Source organism: Anomalospiza imberbis, chromosome 3, assembly GCF_031753505.1.
Source record: "Anomalospiza imberbis isolate Cuckoo-Finch-1a 21T00152 chromosome 3, ASM3175350v1, whole genome shotgun sequence".
Classification (NCBI taxonomy): Eukaryota; Metazoa; Chordata; class Aves; order Passeriformes; family Viduidae; genus Anomalospiza; species Anomalospiza imberbis.
In genome coordinates, this window is record NC_089683.1 from 52,784,728 (window position 1) to 52,802,433 (window position 17,706).

Genomic DNA, 17,706 nt, shown 5'->3' on the forward strand with positions numbered 1-17,706 from the left:
ATCTCATTTAAATTCCCAGAGATACAAATTATTTTCAAAATGCACCATAATCAAAGCCCTTAGTGTCCACCTGACTCATCTTTCACATCTGGAAAGTCTTTCTTCTCAGTTCAACCAAGCTTTCAGCAAATGCTACTGTACAGAGTTCAGTTTGATGGTTATTCCCAGGAGTGCAACTAATCTGGACATCACCTTGTAATACCATCACATGCTTGCCTTGAATGTCAATAGAAGGAATATAAAAGTTCCTTGTGGTTGTCCCCAAATTCCAGCATTTTCACAGCTGCTCTCCTGCCCATATATAGTATCTTCACATCATACATATCACTGCTTCTTGTTGAGTGCAGGAAGAAGACAACTCCAGATGGATTTCTGCAACAGGTTGCTCTCTACAGAGAATTCAGGAATTGAGGGGGACTCTTAAAGAGGACAGGCAGGACTCACTGCCCTTTGGCTACAGATAACTTTCCAGCAGATCCAAGTATGATTCATCAGAAAACATTGACCTACTAACTTTTTCCCCGCCCTTTCTTCCAGCAAAGAATCTGAAGGTAGCTTGTCGTTGTCTCAAGTACACTCCTGGTGAAGAAGAACTCCCATATTTCTAAAATGCCTTGTACAAATGCAAACATCCCTATTTGCAATGGTATCCTTCACCTCTGAAAAAGGGAATGAGGCAGCTAAGCTCAGCTGTTCTCCCTTCTCCTCTGTGCAAACCTTTGGACTATTGGGAAGGTAAGAGATCTTGAAGATTTCTGGCATTGTGACACTCAGTTTCCCTCCTCATTTGCCAGGGACTCACAAACACACCTTGAAGTTTCTGAACAGCTTGCCATTGCCTTCAGTGGGTGTTGGATTGGGCTTGCAGGTACAACTCCAAATCTATCCCCAGTGAGGGAGTGTTTCTGGTCCCTGTAAATAGGTAATTTGGGATTCCCTGCTTTTTTCCAAACCTAAGAGCTCCAGCTATGGCAGACAAAGTGCTTGAGCCATGCCAAGAAGCAAACTAGAATAATTTTCTTCATGAGAACTAATTAGGTTAAATTGGGTGCCCTGCTCTTAGGGATTCAATCACAGAGATGAGAGCGAGAGAAGTCTGGCTGGTTTGGCACGAGCAACACTAAGGGCTGTGATTGTGCTGGTCTGTGAGAAACCTGGGGCTGGCCAGAAGTTTTCATATGATGTCACCTTTCCCAGACACGTGAAAAGGTTGCAAGGACCTGTGGCAATCCTCCCAGAAAGGCTCGGTCTCATTGCTCCTGGATGCAGAGTGTGTGGCTGCCTGGGCACACACCTCATTAGGAAGATACGTGTAAGGCAAACAAACCCCACTCCAAGAGTGTTTATCTCACGGCACAGAATGCCGCATGCCCCCGGATCAAAGCTGGTGGGAACAGATGCTGTTAGCAGAGCAGCAGCTGCACTCAGATCCTGTCCACACCCTTCCTGTTTGCAGTGGCCTACCCAGGGGCTATTATGTTCCCAACAGGGCGATGATTGCCCCTCCTTCCCACCCCTGCTGCCACTCTCCAGGGAGGGTGTACTGGCGCTCGCCTCGCTGTCTGCCTTCGGGTTCTCATTGTTTCTCTCGGAAGGTGCAGATAGTGGGCTAGACACTCCTTGGCTGGTGCTCTGATAAGGGTCTGGAAATTGTTCTCATGTGCTACGCAGAAGCTTGCTTGAAAGAAGGAACTCTACCCAAAATAACAAAACTGACCTCAGGGCTCATTATTTTCTTTCAATTAAGGAGCTTGAGCCTGTCCAGACTGGAAAAAAAGAAAAGGTCAGTGTGGCCAGACTGTATCTTTTACTGGACTAAAGTTGTATTGCAGTTAGTGATGTTACCATGCTTTCTTGCAAGTGCACTGGAGACTGCATTCCAGCTCTGCATGCAAGGAAAACTCTATTTCCTCACTGCCCTGCAAAGACTTCACTGTTGTCCAAGTCATTTATATAAAAAGTTTGACTTAACCAAAATAACCCCAACTATGAGTAGCAGTAGTGTAATCTTTCTTCAGTAGGGTGGAGAGAACTGCACTCACAGTAAAAGGAGGTGACTGGAAAGCTGAGGTTCACCAAAAGGACCTGGGCAAGAAGGAAGCATGTTCCTTTTCATTCTGACTGTCCAATAACCTCTGATCCATCCATTAGTTTATGATGGGTTCAACGTGTAAAATACAGCAGATTTGACTCTGATTTTCACTTCTGAAAAACAGGAATACTTGCTAAAGGTAATCAATGGAATTTGGATTTTAAAACGCCTTCTGATTTGCATCTGTAGCAGACAGAAATCCTCTGTCAGCTTTGGTCTGGCATTGTCAAGTAGTAACACAAATATTCCTACAGGTAAAACAGTTCCTATCTTGCTTCCAGTGAAGCCTAATTAGTTCAGAAGAGTCATCATCTTCAAAAGACCATTTTAAATACACTGCTAGCAGGTACCATTTGTGGTTTATTTTTCTGTGGTGCTTGCAAGTTCAACAGCAAATCTGATACACCTGGATATAATCTAAAGCAATTTCTCTCAGAACAAATGTGATCCTTCCCCTCTACTGAGCCATAGTGAGGCCACATTTGGAGTATTGGATTAAATTCTGGTCTCAATAGTTCAAGAAAGACAAAGAGCTACTGGAGAGGATCCAATGGAAGGTCACAAAACAGAGGTCCATAAAGATGATTAGGGTTCTGGACTTTGTCTCTCACAAGGAGACACTGAGTGAAATGGACCTATGTAGTCTGGAGAAGACTGAAAGGGGATCCTATCAATGCATATAAATATCTCAAAGGTAAGTGCCAGGAGGATGATTCCAGTCTCTTCAGTGGTGCACAGCAACAGGATGAGGAGTAATGGTCATAAACTAAAACACAAGAACTTCCACCTTAACATAAGGAAGAACTTCTTTGCATTGAGGGTAGCAGAGCACTGAAACAGCCTGCCCAGGGAGGTCATGAAATCTCCCTCTCTGGAGAAATTCAAAACCCGCCTGGACTCGCTCCTGTGTAACCCGCTCTAGATAACCCTGCCTTGGCATGGGTGTTTGACTAGATTATCTCCTTCCAACTCTAATTATTCTGTAATTCTGTGATTATACAAAAAAAAAAAAATAGATTGCCCACTAACTTAACTTCTTGAGACATTTTTCTTTGCTGTCTTGCTATACCATAGAGGTGGAAAGAAAGCAGCAACCACACTGATGACAAAAAAGTCAATGGTATTCACATCAAAGAGAATCATAGGATGCTCCAAGTGACCAAGCCAGTGAGTGAACAGACAAAATAATGATAAAAATACAATGGGCTGATAAATATTAAAGATGTTTTGCATTTTAGAATCTCTTTAAGGCAGAAGACATATGAACTACTTTTTAAAAAACTGATTTGTAAGGTAACGCATTCAGAATTACAGAATTACAGCAGAAAGTGACAGACACTTGTGCACTCTCAGAGCTTTATTGGTCCATGGGTCACCTATTCTCTTATAAGCTTGTCCAACCTCCTCTCAAAGTTCTGGTCTTTGCCTACTCTTCAATACAGGATGTTGGATCACAGAGAGAACTTTTGCCATTTCCCATGTCCCCAACATCTTTGCATCATACTTTTCCCAACTCAAATTCTGTCCTTGCAACCCACCATCAACCCAGAAGCTGATGCTTCTAATGGGAGTGCAAAATGCAGTGGCACCCATGACTGTATCTGTGATGACAACACATGCTAAGATCTGGGACCTTATTCTTAATCGTGAACATTTTTAACTTTCTGAAATGTTCCTGGCACAGTTTAGTCGTGCCAGTTAGCAATTCTCCCAAGGCATTCCTGGTCACAGCTCACATGGGGTCTGTTCCCAACAGGCAGCCTACCCATGGACACCCTGCTTTGGGGGTTAAGAGAGTTCAATAGCTACAGATGTAGCCAGGCTGTTTCTCCAACTTTGGAGCCAGACAAAGGGCTGTTTAGTTCAGCCAATGGCTTTAAAAAAGCCTCTCAGTGTTTTCCTGATTAACCTTTCCCTGAAATAATACTGCTGAGGGAAACTCCCTGCTTACAAATCCTAAATCAGGTTGTCTCTTTCCTAGGTATTTTCTCTCTATTAATTTGTTATTTTCCCTGACAGCTTATTTGTTTTCCCTGTTGTGCTTTCCTATCTGCCAGTTTGTGCAAGTTGCACTGTCCTTTCCTACTTCCTCTGTCTCTGGTGTTTCCTCTCCCACCATCATTTTACACTGTGGCATCTGTGGAAGGGGCTTTCCTTTCTCCTCATCACAGTTCATAAGCGCTGACTTACGGCCCCACAAGTGGGAATGGGGAGGAAGGAATGCAGCTCTGCCTGGTGTTTGGTGTTGTTCCCTTTCCTGTGCAGGGATTTCCCATGATGCTGCCACACTTAAGATGGGATGGGTCTTGATCTCTGCTGTCAGCCTTTTTTCTGGCTTTCCGTTTTTTCATCCAAAGTCTCTGTAAGGCAAGAAGCGGGTCTCTGTCCTTCCTTACATAGTTTGCTCTTCTGCACAGTCACAGCATCAGCAGGGCAGTGCAAAATATCCTCTGGGCACAAATACAGCAGGCTGCCAGGATGGTATGTCCAGTTTCAAATGCCTTGAATCCCTTCCCACTGTGGAATGAGTCCCCTGGTTTCTTTTCTCTAAGCAGTCTGAGTAAGAGGATCATTTAAGCAATAGAACATCAGATCTAATGCAGCAGTAGCCACAATGTGCCCATCTCATTTTGAGCATAGAAAATGTCCCACGAAGGGACAGATTCTCTCTCCTCTCTGGAGGAAGACATCTTTGCAACCTTAACATTGTCTCTGGCAGCTGGAACTGGACAGGATTTCCAATGCAATTCCACATTTTTTGTTTTCTATTAGCTGACCATAGATGGCTTTACAGTCAGGGTACTCAGGACACTTTGCTAAAGCGATAGAGAGATGTAACTCTCACCTTCAAATTACATTCTGGGGGCCAAGTACACAGTTTGTAGTTGTGTTGTCTTTTTCTTGGACCTAGCTCCAAACAGCTACTAACTGTGAAATACAATTCAGAGAGCTAAAAGTCACAGAAGGAAAGAAATAACACAGATATTAATGGAATTGCTGCCTTATGACTGCTGTCTCCACAGCTAGCCCAGGTCAAGAAACCAACAGGAAAGAACGTGTGCTTATAATACAGCACAACTGAGCAGTAACACCAAGATATTTTGGAAGACAGGTGACCATTGTGTGCATGGCTGAACATGTATGCACAAGCAGCAGGTACGGGCACAAGAACACACACACTGCAGGAGGTATGAAGTGTCAGAACACTGCAAAGTCCGCCTGCAGAGAAGTGATGTTTGGGTGTGTTTTCTACTTAACAAATTTTTAAGGTTTTTTTTTCATTATTATTTTTTTCTTAAACATCATTCAAGACCCCAGCATAAGCCTAGAGCCATTACATATATGTAGCGATGTGTTTCATCCTCCAAAAGGCTCTTCCTGGCAGAATGGCAGAGATTAGTAAGGTGTACAAGAGCTCCATATCTCTCTTCTTTTTTAATTTTTTTTAACAGTAAATAAGTTTTTCTGAATAACTTACAATACTGATGAAGATAAATTTCATCTTGGTTGATGGCTATGCTGGGATTAATCTCTCCTAGATTTCCTGAGAACCACTGCTGCTTAGTCCTTGTATTCCAGTAGGTTCTGTATCCAAAGAATAAAGAATTTGATACAAAAAGCACCTCTGTTTACCAATCACAGTATTACTATCATGGGAACTGATACTCAGAAACTCCAAGACTGAGCTGATATTTGAAGACATTTCTGGGCTGCGACAAGTTGAAATAACAAGGAAAATGGACTACAAGGCTATCCTCATGACAAGGGAGCTGGATGCTCCTGGTCCTCACCTTCTGCTTATCTGGATCCTTGACCCCTGCCTGCACCATTTGATCCACATGCCTACAACTGCTGGAGACTTATCTCTCGCAGGAGGAATTTGCCTGTGCCTCATGCACCCATCTTACAGCCCACTTACAAAGTGGATTATGGGACTAACACTTCAACGCTCACAAGTGGGAAACCTGAGAGCAGGTCATGGTCTCCATCACAGGCGAGGTGTAACAGAGTCAAGTGGGAGGTCAAGCAGAACTAACTGGGTGAGGCTCAGCATGTTTCATGGGTCTTCCCAGCCACAGAGGCTCTAGGTGCTATCAGTGTAAAAGGACCACCAAAATAAAATTTAGTAGCTAAATAATTACTTATTTCATTGAATGCAAGTAAATTTGTCCTCCTGCTCTCTTTTCCAAATTTGATCTTTTCAAAATAATGTTATACAGGTAACGGAATATTCCTTCCCAGGGCATCCTACAGCCAGCAACACTGCTTGTGCTAGGGAAACCAGGAAGAAAAGCCTTCTCCCAAAACACTGGCAAGTTGCAGAAAAGAAGGGAAGGGACATAGTGTAAAATTACAAGTTGTTTGAGAGGAGACTTGTCTTCCATCCTAAGAGGAAATATGAGATAGATGACATTTTTTTTGTTTGTCCAATACACTGTATTTTGGGCCAAAATTATGTCTTCTTCTTCCTCTCCCATACTGCTATGTTACTAATTTTCCATATATTCTATATGTGGCAGTCGTAGAATGGTGTTTAGAATACATTCATTTTTCAGAACTCTTTTGTTGTAGCTGAACGTATTGATTCTTCCCACTGCCACTACCCAGTATTCCATTATTCTAAGGGAAAGCTGATAGTTTAATTTTGGTTATGACCTTCTGAGCTTTTTATGGAGCACACTATTTCTTAAGGCTTGTGCTGGGCCAGTTGTGTCTTCCAGCCTCTTGGCTAACTGGCCGCCAGTGAGCAAAATTTCTTAAAAATGGAGGACTTTCCTGAGGAACTCTTCTAGCAACTTCTTGAGTCATTAACTGCTGCAGGGGAGAGAGGCAGGAGGCTGTGATCACTGCGAGCAAGCATTCGGTTTTGCCTGGTGACACATGGCTTTCTAAATTAGAGGGCTCTGAATAAAATAAAAAATATCAAAGCCATGTGTCTGCTTGTGGGTGCCACATTCTTTAGGATCACAGTGGCCGTCCTTATGCACGAATGTCACAGAAACGGCTCAGTTTCATCCCACTTGAATGATGTGGCAATGTTGTGAAACAGGGTGGAAAAGCATCCCAAAACCGTCAAGTGAAGAAACTTCTGGAGAGCTGGAAAGTGGCTGTAAAGACCCAAGTGCTGTCACTTTAAAATGGTGATCGGCCTGTGTGCCTTTGAAATCATTTATCACAGAAGCCGTAACATCTGCCACCATCTTGGATTCATTCGAGAAGTGCGTCTCAGTAGCCATTTTAAATATGTTTGTTTTCAATTCAAAACACATAATTAAATACAGGCTGGGGTAGAATATATGCCTTGAGCTGCTTTCTCTCACCCTGGTTCAAGCATGGCTTTTTCACAACTATGTGCTTTGAATTGAAAGCTTTTTTCTTTTCCTTTTTTTTTTTTTGTTTTGGGTTTTTGTTTTTTTTTTTTCCTGCAGGGCCTGTTGTTTCCCAAGAATAAATTGAAAGTAAAGATGCAGATTTAAAGGAGCCCATCTGATAGGAATATGAGCATCCTGAGGCCACAGGGGCTGCCTGGTCTCCTGAGGCACTGAGCAGCTCCTTCCTCTCCAGCATAGATGGACGTCGGCCATCACAAGCTGCAGCTGAAGCCTTGCTGTCAGAAGACTAAGCTGTGCCTTGTATTTAATTTAGCCTTGTTCCACTTCTCAGACAAGGGACACTCAAATGATCTGTTGTCATGGAAGGAATGAGCAACCTTGTTACAAGTCTCCAGAGAGGCTACCAAAAAGGTAGTTATGTCCTTAACATACTGTCCTTAATAATCTATTTACATCCCTTTTCCCAGACTTTCTGGGAGGCACTTCAGAGGGACAGCGTGAAGACAGTACTTGGCTGTTAACATTGCCTTCAGTTCAGCTGACTTTTGTCACCATCACTGACACGTTGCAAACAAGCCTGGGGAAAAGAGGAGCAAAAGCTCAGGAATGAGCCACTCAAGACAGACAGGGGATGGGGTTGAACCTGCAGTTCTGTTATCTCCTAAAGAGACGGGAAGAAAAGCAAGTTGGTAATACAGGAATGAGTCAGAAGTATAGGTAGTGCAATTCTTTGTCCACTCTCTCAAAGAAGAAGAGGGTTTTGTGTGAGGCTGGGACAAATCCATCTATCTGAATATTCAAGTCACACAAGTTTCCTGAATGACCAAGGTGCTCAGATGCTGGGGCTGCATATATGCTGTTGCAACATCCCCTTTTCTCACTTCAGGCAGGCAAAAGAGAATAGGTGGCTACTTGGGGATTCTAAATAGAGATCTGCTCTCCACCTCTCTGCATACTGTGGTTCCTGCGTTGAGGAAAAGCAGGTCTGCAAGTGGGCCAGGATGTGCAGCATGCTTTAACCACCGAATTTTGAGCTGAGATAGCTTCTGAATGATAGGTGAACTGGGGCTTTGCAATGTATCATAGTAAGCAGGTATGTGCAGCTCACACTAAAGAAATACAGAAATAGATTATCTCAGATTTCAATAACTCCATGCTTTTGAACATGACACCTTAATTTTACAACACAGTGTATATGAGGCATTTTTTCTTTCCTGAAGTTGCCTGTTAACACCTGAATTCAGAACTATGCAAACAGAGAAGACCCTGTCATATGTCTGCAGTGAAAGAAAGAAGCAGAGAGCTTTTGCATAATTTATACTCCAAATTTCTGTAAGAGATTTCTACAACAAATATGTTCCTTGGATTATTAAATATATTCACTATTCTGTCAGTGTTTCAACTGAAAGAGAAAAAAAATGGAGGAACAAAGAGGAAACTAATGAGATTACTACTAATAATAGAGTCCCTGCAAGAGACTTCTGTCTATGGTCACAGTCTTGTACAAAGGAGATGGGATGCATCTGTGTTGAAAGTAAAAGTATCTGCTTGGTATGCACTTCTAGTGCGTGTTTGGGAATAGATTATAAATCTGATGTGGGGAAACTGAGAGCAGAAAAAGCAAGATACCTGCTGCTACTTGAACTAGCGCTTCCGAAACATGAAGCCAAAGCATGTTTTTAATTTTCTACTACACCCATCTTTTTGAAGTGTCTCATATCCATACAAGGGGGGTGTTGTTACAGATTTCAAGGAGGAGGGGATTTGCTTTCTTTTTTCTCACAAATCTGTTTCTCATGGGCTTTCTTCTTTGGGCATGCATTCCAGCAGTCCAGATGAGTGCTGAAAATACAGGATTGAGAATTCAGCCAGGAATGAGTAACATGCCGCCATACGCACAAAACAGAAAACATCCTCTTTGACTAGGTGATAATTAGAAAGGCTGCCACATTGCAATGTACACAAACAAAGCACATCCCCTTTGGGAATGTGTCTTCTTTCCTCTGATGTGATTTTTTTTTTATTTGGTGAAGGACAGTTTTTCAGCCACTCACTGACATACTTTTAAACATAACTTCTTGTTGCAGCAGCTGCTTCCACATATAGGCACATGACCACTACCTAAATTGGTCTAGCTGTGTGCTGGAGAACAGAACTAGTGTCTGATTAGAAAGGGTTGATAACTTATCAGCGCTCTGTGCTACCAGACTAAAGCAAATTAAAGGTATCTTGAGAATAAGCTACTATCTCCTCATCTTCAGCAGAAACACAAACTGATAGCCCCATAGCCACAGCTGGTGACTGACAGGCTGAGCCAACTATGAGCAGCTGACTTTTTCTTCCACTAAAAGGCTCATCTTCTCCTAATCCAGTTCCCTTGTATTCAACCCAGAATGCAGGGGCTATCCTCCGGATCTGACCCATCCTCTGCATTTCCTCATCATGGTCTGACTGTAACCCCAACAGCCTAAAATAACCTTCCCAGAAAAGCCATATGTCCCCATGCAAGCTAAAAAGGAATGGTTTATGAGTAACAAACAGATGCAAATATGAACTTTTTGGATTAAAGTTATGACAGAGTTGCATATGTGGCAGTGAAACATCACTGAAATCTTTTAGGGAATGGAAGTAATATACTTTATCTGGGAGGGAGGGAGGGAGGGAGGGAGGGAGGGAGGGAGGAAGGAAGGAAGGAAGGAAGGAAGGAAGGAAGGAAGGAAGGAAGGAAGGAAGGAAGGAAGGAAGGAAGGAAGGAAGGAAGGAAGGAAGGAAGGAAGGAAGGAAGGAAGGAAGGAAGGAAGGAAGGAAGGAAGGAAGGAAGGAAGGAAGGAAGGAAGGAAGGAAGGAAGGAAGGAAGGAAGGAAGGAAGGAAGGAAGGAAATACAAATACTATCTTTAAAAATATCCTTTTTGTGTTCATTGTCTGCTTGAAGAGGTGTAACCACATTCAGAACCAACCTCCTCTTGCCAGAGCACCTCACAGGAAGGCTGATGGTGTTGACCCTCTCCAGCTAAGCTTGGCTACTCTTCTGGTCTACGTGGAGGCAAAAATATCACAACAACACTTACATTGTCAGGGAAATAATATCTAAATTAAGCTAAGAGACATGTGTAAATAGTTGCAGTTCTTTCTGGTGGATAATTATTTCAAGTTCTGTGTGATCGTCACGAAAAAGGAGTCATGTGAATTCAAAGCATAACTCATTAACTAGTATACAAAGGATCATACTGTGAGGAGGATGCTTAGGTCAAAGCTGAAACTTGATTTAGGTTTTATGTTTTTATTAAGACTTACTAGACATTCTGCCTTGTATTCTACAAAGAAAAGGACATAGCCCCATGAACGTTAACAAGTCTTCTTAAGGTTGCTATGATCAACCAGGGAAGAAATCGCAAGATATTATTTGTTTTCAAAGCACATCACTTTCAATATTTGGATGTGATTTTGTATTCAACTAAAGCAAAAATAAAAGATTGCTTGATGAAAAGGTTCAACAGAATTTAAATGCAAATTGTGTAAGAGAGCAAAATGCTTCCTGGCTTCCATATACAGTGATAGCAGCAAGCCAATACTGATGTGTTTAAGTGTATTCAAAACATGTAATTTACATTTTTTTCAAAGTTTTAGAATATATGCGCACAGCTTTCAAAAGGGGTTTTTGAACTGAGATTTAAGTAGGACTCACAAAAGCCACTCCTAAATGATCACAGTTGAAGAACTAAAAAAATTTATGCACAAATCTCCAAATTGGCTGTAAGGCTCTAAATGTCATTATATTCCAATGCCATTGCATGTAAAAACATTAATGTAGGAAGCAGGTGGCATCTTTTAAGATATAAGAAAGTGAAATAGAGGTCAGTTTCCAACAGGTTTTATACTTTATAATGCACATATATAGTAAATGCAGCAGCACTTCATATTTCTGCAGTGAGACATGTTTCAGCACAATCAGGTCCTGGTTCAACAAAATCTGTGATAACATACCTGAATTTTGGTATCTAGCAGAACCCACCAAGTCAAGCTTCAGTCACACCACACTCAGGAGGTTTTCACCTTATATTTAGAGTCAAGCTCAGGCTAAGGCGATGTATTCAGGATCAGAGCAACCCTTCCTCACCTTGTATGGCTGGGGTTGGAACTATCTCCCTGCCTGCCCCAGCCCTGCTGGCTGATGTTGGTCCTCAGGCAAAGGGCTGGAACCTCCTTTGGCTCACCATGGAGGGCAGCCAGGAGCCCAGGTCAGCCCATGCCCTCTACAGATGCTGTCTGGGGCCATGGGGCAGCAAGGCAGGGGAGATTGCCCTGCCCTTCATGCAGCCCCGCCAGCTCAGACCCAGCTGCAATTGGCTTTAAAGGACTGCAGGAGCACAGGATTTTCCACAGATTGACAGGAACAATGGAAACAAAGCATATGGTTTCATCTAAGTCAGAGCAAAATACGCCACAAAGACCTCTTTCATCTTAAATGTGTGTAAGTAAATCTTGGCTAATATCTGTGTGTGAAGTAAGAGTTCTTCCCATAGTAATGCCCCACAGTGGTAGTTTTAAGTCACAGAGAATCCAAGGGCTTTCAGGAGTTAAAAGAAAAAAAATCAAACAACAAAATAGAGGCAAAGCTGTGTCACTGAGCTGAAATTCCTTTGACAGATGCAAAGGTCTTGATGACAGCTGTTTTCCAGGTCTGCAGCTCAGCAGCCGTGCCCCTGAATGGTTTCCCACATGAAGTGTTTGAAGAAGCAGTCAACGTGTGACTGATCTCCAAGGCCCACTGCCTGGTCTTCTTTAAGGATGGGGCAGGGACAGAAGGAAAGGTGATGCTGATAAGGGAATCTGAACCAAATGTTATCACATGCTAGACGTGATTAGATGCCCTTGCTGTGACTTGTTACACAACTTGAAAGTGGAAAGGAAAAACCTGGGGTGAAATGCAGCCACAAGAGGGGGAGATGTTTTTTCAGCAAAGAGCAAAAGACAAGAGAGAAATTGTTGTAGATGCCTTAACCAGGTGAGATATCAGAGTTTCTTCTGCTCTATGGGATAGATGTGATGCTGCAGAAAATTTCCCCCCAGTCAGGCCTACTGTCATTTGCATTTATACCTTCACAAGCTGCTGATTATATTAAAAAAAAGGCTTGTCTTTAATAAAGAACAGGACAATGCTAAAGGCCATTTTTTATAAATCTGGGTTATTTCAGGTGTTGCTTTTTACTTGCATGTTTGAATGAATTAAAGCTTTGAAGCCTAATATATGTAATAGAATTAAGAGACTTAAAATTGGAATGCTCTCTAAACTTCCAGAAAATGTTTGTATATTTGCTTCTAAGAAAATTTATTTTCCTTATATACTTTCATAAATTTCATATTCTTAATATTTGTTATGGCCTATGAAATAACTAAATTATCCTCCATTTTTCCCAAAACATTTTTATCAAACGTCAAGGCCTTGAGGCAAGGATTCCAGGATTTAATATGTTATCACCATGCATTTTTAGGTACACATTATTTGTAAATATTCATTGTTTGTAAATATTCATAATTGTATATGTTGATAAAACAGATTGTTGTGCAACTACAAGGGAAAGTGCAAATTTTCCTAGTCTAAAGAAAAACCTGTCAACTCCTTCTTAACTAATTGACACACTTCTCTCCAGCATCAATAGCTATCACATGTAGCCTGGGTTTGTTTCACTTCTGAATGTGACAACGGTGACTACTAATTATTCCCCAGTTTATTACTTAATTGTTGAAATCCTGACTGAGGATGTGAGTGTGAGGGAGGATTTTGTCTAAACTGGATTTTCAGTATTGTTGATACCTATCTGGTCTGGTTCCCCATGTTCAAAATGAGCCTGATACTACACAAGTCTGCTCTGCCTGGTGAGGTACCTGGCTGCCCCTGAAGTTGAAGAGTAATCTGAAGAACAGCCCAGGGCCAGAAAGACCTTGCAGGGGACACCAGCTGAGCAGGGACAGCAGCTCTGCTGTGATAGTCTCAGCACCCTGTTGTCTTTTTCTGATGTGTTTGAATAGCCATTTTAAATGCTAGCCTTTAACAGGCCTGCATTTGCCTAAATAATGTCCCGTGGTGATTCTAATGAACAGAAAAAGATCCACAGTCTGGGAAAGATTAAAGTATGGGCTCTTCCTTTTACCTCACTTTTACAGCTAAACAGGAGCCATGATGCGACTGAGGTCTTACCACAATGTAAATTATTGGTGTGGGTGTCCCAAAAAATGCATGTCTGGAGGCAGCCAGGTGGTGAGCACTGCTTTGAAAGCAGCTGCAGGAGTGCTTTGTGGAGTTGAGTTCAGCAGGAGTTTGGGTCGGAAGTGTGGCTGTGACAGAGAGGCTCTATGGCTCGGTTTCTCATCCCTCTGCCACATATTGTGACTCACTGTGTCAAGCAAGAGGTTGTAGGACAGAAAAGGGCAACAAAGGGACAAAGAGAAAAAGAAATCCTTTCCCACTGGTTCCTATCTCCCCCATTGTTATACCTTAGCCATTTGAGAAATATATCTTTTTTATCTCCTTCCTCAAGTTGTGGAATTTTAAAGGCTATCCATGTTCTACCTTCATACCTTCTTTTACTCTCTATTTCCCTTCATCTCAAGCACTTGCTCTCAGATAACTCTGGGCACATTTGTATTGCAGGCACTGGCAGAAGAGGACAGCTGCCTTCAGCATACCCTCATTTCATCCCCGTTCTGCCCTTCACCAGCTCTTCAACCCCTGCCTGACCATGTCTTTGCTGACAGCCTCACAGGGGTTTGAGTGTCTCATTGCTGACTTCAGGCCAAAATACACCTGGGACACAATGAAGTTTATTTATTTTCTGTTCCACCAATAATCAGGAAGCTTTACAATATAGTGTTGCAGCACAGATACTTAGTTTGCAAACTCCTGCCACATGTTCCTAGAGTGTGTGCCAACCAAGAGGTCCAGACTGTAATAATAACCATACCAAAGCCTGTATGGGCTTTTTCAAATATATCTACATGCAGAATGAGAACACTGGACCTGCAGAAAATGTTATATTTCTTCAAAAGATGAGTTGGGCAGCTTGCTTAGCTCTTTGTGTGATGAGAAGAGTGAGGTCCCTGTCCAGATGTCAGGAGGGCCTGGTTGAAGTCTGAGCTCAGCAAGAAGCTAAGAAGGACACAGCAATATGTGCTAGCAGGATGCTGCAAAAGCTCTGCTCATAAATGCACACCAAGTGGGGTTTACCCTCTTTCTCACAGCTGCCAGCTCATTTAGGTACATGGCGTCATCCTACTTTATTAAATCAAGGCTTCAATCTTGCTTTGCCAAGAAGACTAGCTCAGCCCTGTTTTCTTCCTCAGACATGATATCCTGTTGTCTTTCTGCTTACTTGACATAGTCTCATTTCTACAGTCACTCTGTTTAGCAAGGAAGTTTCAATCCCATTTTACAGGTGTGAATGTGAGGTACAGACTGTGCTGAGAGACAGCACCATGCAAGGAGCTTTCTTCTGTTTCACCAGCTCTCTTCCATCTGTTAGTTTGCTCTTCCTAAAAGCAAGAGTGGATGCTAAACTTCAGAGGCAGTGGGCACAGAAAGAAGCAAGTAAAGAGGAGAAAAAAAGGAAGCTCTGGCATTGACTGAATGGTGATTTCTTGCCATGCTTTGCTGTAGCTAAGCATTTATTTGGGGGAGCAGCTGAAGGTCCCAGTCCAGGCTCTCAGAAAGTGATGGAAAAGAGTGCATGATAATCTACAGGGGGAAAAAAACTTGTTCAGGTCAGTGGTGAAATCACCCCAAGTGAACACATATGGTCCACTCCATATCCCCCACAGTTTGTACCATAAACAGGTGCAGGAGAAATTTTCCCACACACACATCCCTTCAGCAGAGATGGTGGACAGGGACAGGAGGAACTCTTTTGCCTCTCTCTGTCTCTTGCAGCCTTCCTTTCCTTTTTTATGCAACTAGGTACACCTTGCTAAAGGGTTAGAGCCTGCTCTGCCCTTTCAGCTGCTGGTTCAAGCCTCTCTTTTGGGGTCACCTTATGCTGTAGTCTGGTCTACCTATGGAGATTATTTTTACTGCCAAGCTTGCAAAAGGCATACAGAGTGAGGATGTCAACAGCTCCTCTGATTGGTGCTGAAAGATGAGCTACATGGCCCCACAGATGCCAAGGCTGGGGAGGAGAGGGAAGAGATGAAAGATGAAAAGGTGGGAGGGAAAATTTGCTGTGTCTGAGGAAACTAGGACTTTACTCAAATTCAGGTTTTTGCATCCCTGACCTGAGGCTGACCTGCTGACCTCTCCTCCCTGCCTGCCTCCAGCCCAGCTGTTTCTCCTGAAGGAAAGAGGCCAGACTCACCTCCTGCACTCTGCTTGACAGCATGTCCAGGCAGACTGCTTCCTGCCAGAGTAAACACATTTACAGGGTGTCATGCACAGGGTTCGGGCCACCTAATACCAAAGAGGTCAGCAGGATAGGTGCCCCAGAAAGCCCCAAAGTGGCAGTGCCATCATAACAAGTAAATAACTGCACATGTGCAACTCTTCTAAGTTTGTTAATTGCATAGGTAAGAATTGTTGGATGTTGCTCATTCTCCACACAGATGTAAAAAAATGTAAAATAAATGTGAAGCATCCCATGAGGTTATGCATACAGCTTACAAAAGATGTTCACTAATCACTTTCTTAGTCAAAAGACCCTAATAGAAAAAGCAATGGCAGCATGAAGCATGAAGACTACACCATCATGGACTAGTAAAGAAGCAAGAGATGTGTGGCTAGCTCCTGAAAGAAAAATTATGTGAGAGGAAGAAGCAATATTTAAAAAGCAGTCGAGAAATAACCTAGTCCATAACCAGGACAAAGCAACTACAATTATGTGTGCTTGTAATAGGAAGGAGTAGTGATTCCATTACTAAACTCCTTCCTCAGACAAGAGATCAAAGGAAATTACACCTGTAAGAAGAATTTCTACAATGCCTCAGTAATTAAACAGTAGTTGTTTCATATAATATTAAAATCAAAAACCATGTAAACAAACCTTGAGACAGGCTTGAATATTTTACATTCAGGCATGAGCCTGAACAAACTCTATCTTGCACTGTTCCTGACTTTTGGAGAAGTTTGAATCCAGAGTTGGATGGATTCAATCTTTGTGATCTGGACTCATCTTCACTTAATATTAACAGAAGTCAAATCCTTAGCAAGGAATATAAAGTAGCTTGAAGAAAATGCAGAACACAACCAGTGACTGGTAAGAAAATGTCAAATGAATCCTGTTGGGGAAGATGAAATAGGAAAACCTTATAAATATGATTGCCCGGCAAAAGATTTGGAAAATACAGACATTGAGATGAGAACTAGATTTGAAATAACAAACCTTGACTACTGAATAACTAGAAAACAATAGTATAGCCAGGTCGAAAGCAATCCCCCCTTCTGATTAAACAATGCCCTTTACCTGCAGATAGGTCCAAAGGTCAAATGGAATGCTCTGTCTCACCCCCCAATGTATGGTTTATCCCACACCTGTAACTCTCCCCTGAAGTATCAGGTATCTGTGACGCCATTGGCCCAAGTCCTGTTCCAGCCCACCTTGAAGCCCCCTGATAAGGTGTGCCCGAGGGACCGGACACTCTCTTGGACCTTCCCCTGGGACCCTCACCTGGAACCCTCGCTCCCTCTCTCTCCCTCTCCCTCTCCCCCTGGGTCTGCCACGAGTTGTGCCTGGCAACTCCAAGCAGGGCCTTTCACCCCTTTTAATAAACCACATCATCTAAGACCTGACTTCAGAGATCTCTCATCCATCCAAACCGTCCTGGAGTCCCACGCTCTCTACAGAATCCAACTTCAGTAATACTTCAAAACTAAAAATGAGCCTGATATGTCACATACTTAGATGCAAGTAAGACATTCAGAAACTTTTATGTGGTTAAGAAAAGGAAAATTACAGTAACACAAGTAGCAGCACCTTTCAGTATGAGAAAGTTCCCAGGCTGGTAGCAAAGCAGCAACAAAGACCAACAGCATCCTTCTTTCACACTTCCCCTCTGAGTCTATTTACCTCCTGGAAAGTATGTGAGTGCTGCAATGCAGGTGGTGCTGAGCTGGTCAGAAAGGCACAGAATAATAACCAGAGTCCACCACAGCTTGTTTATACCAAAGTCTATGAACTTTGCTAAATGCTATGTAACAAAGTCCATGAACTATGCTCTCTAGCACCTACAAATCTCTTCAAACAGAAGTGTTTTGAAGGGGCTATCCCTGCAACCACACCTGGGCACCTAAATTAAAA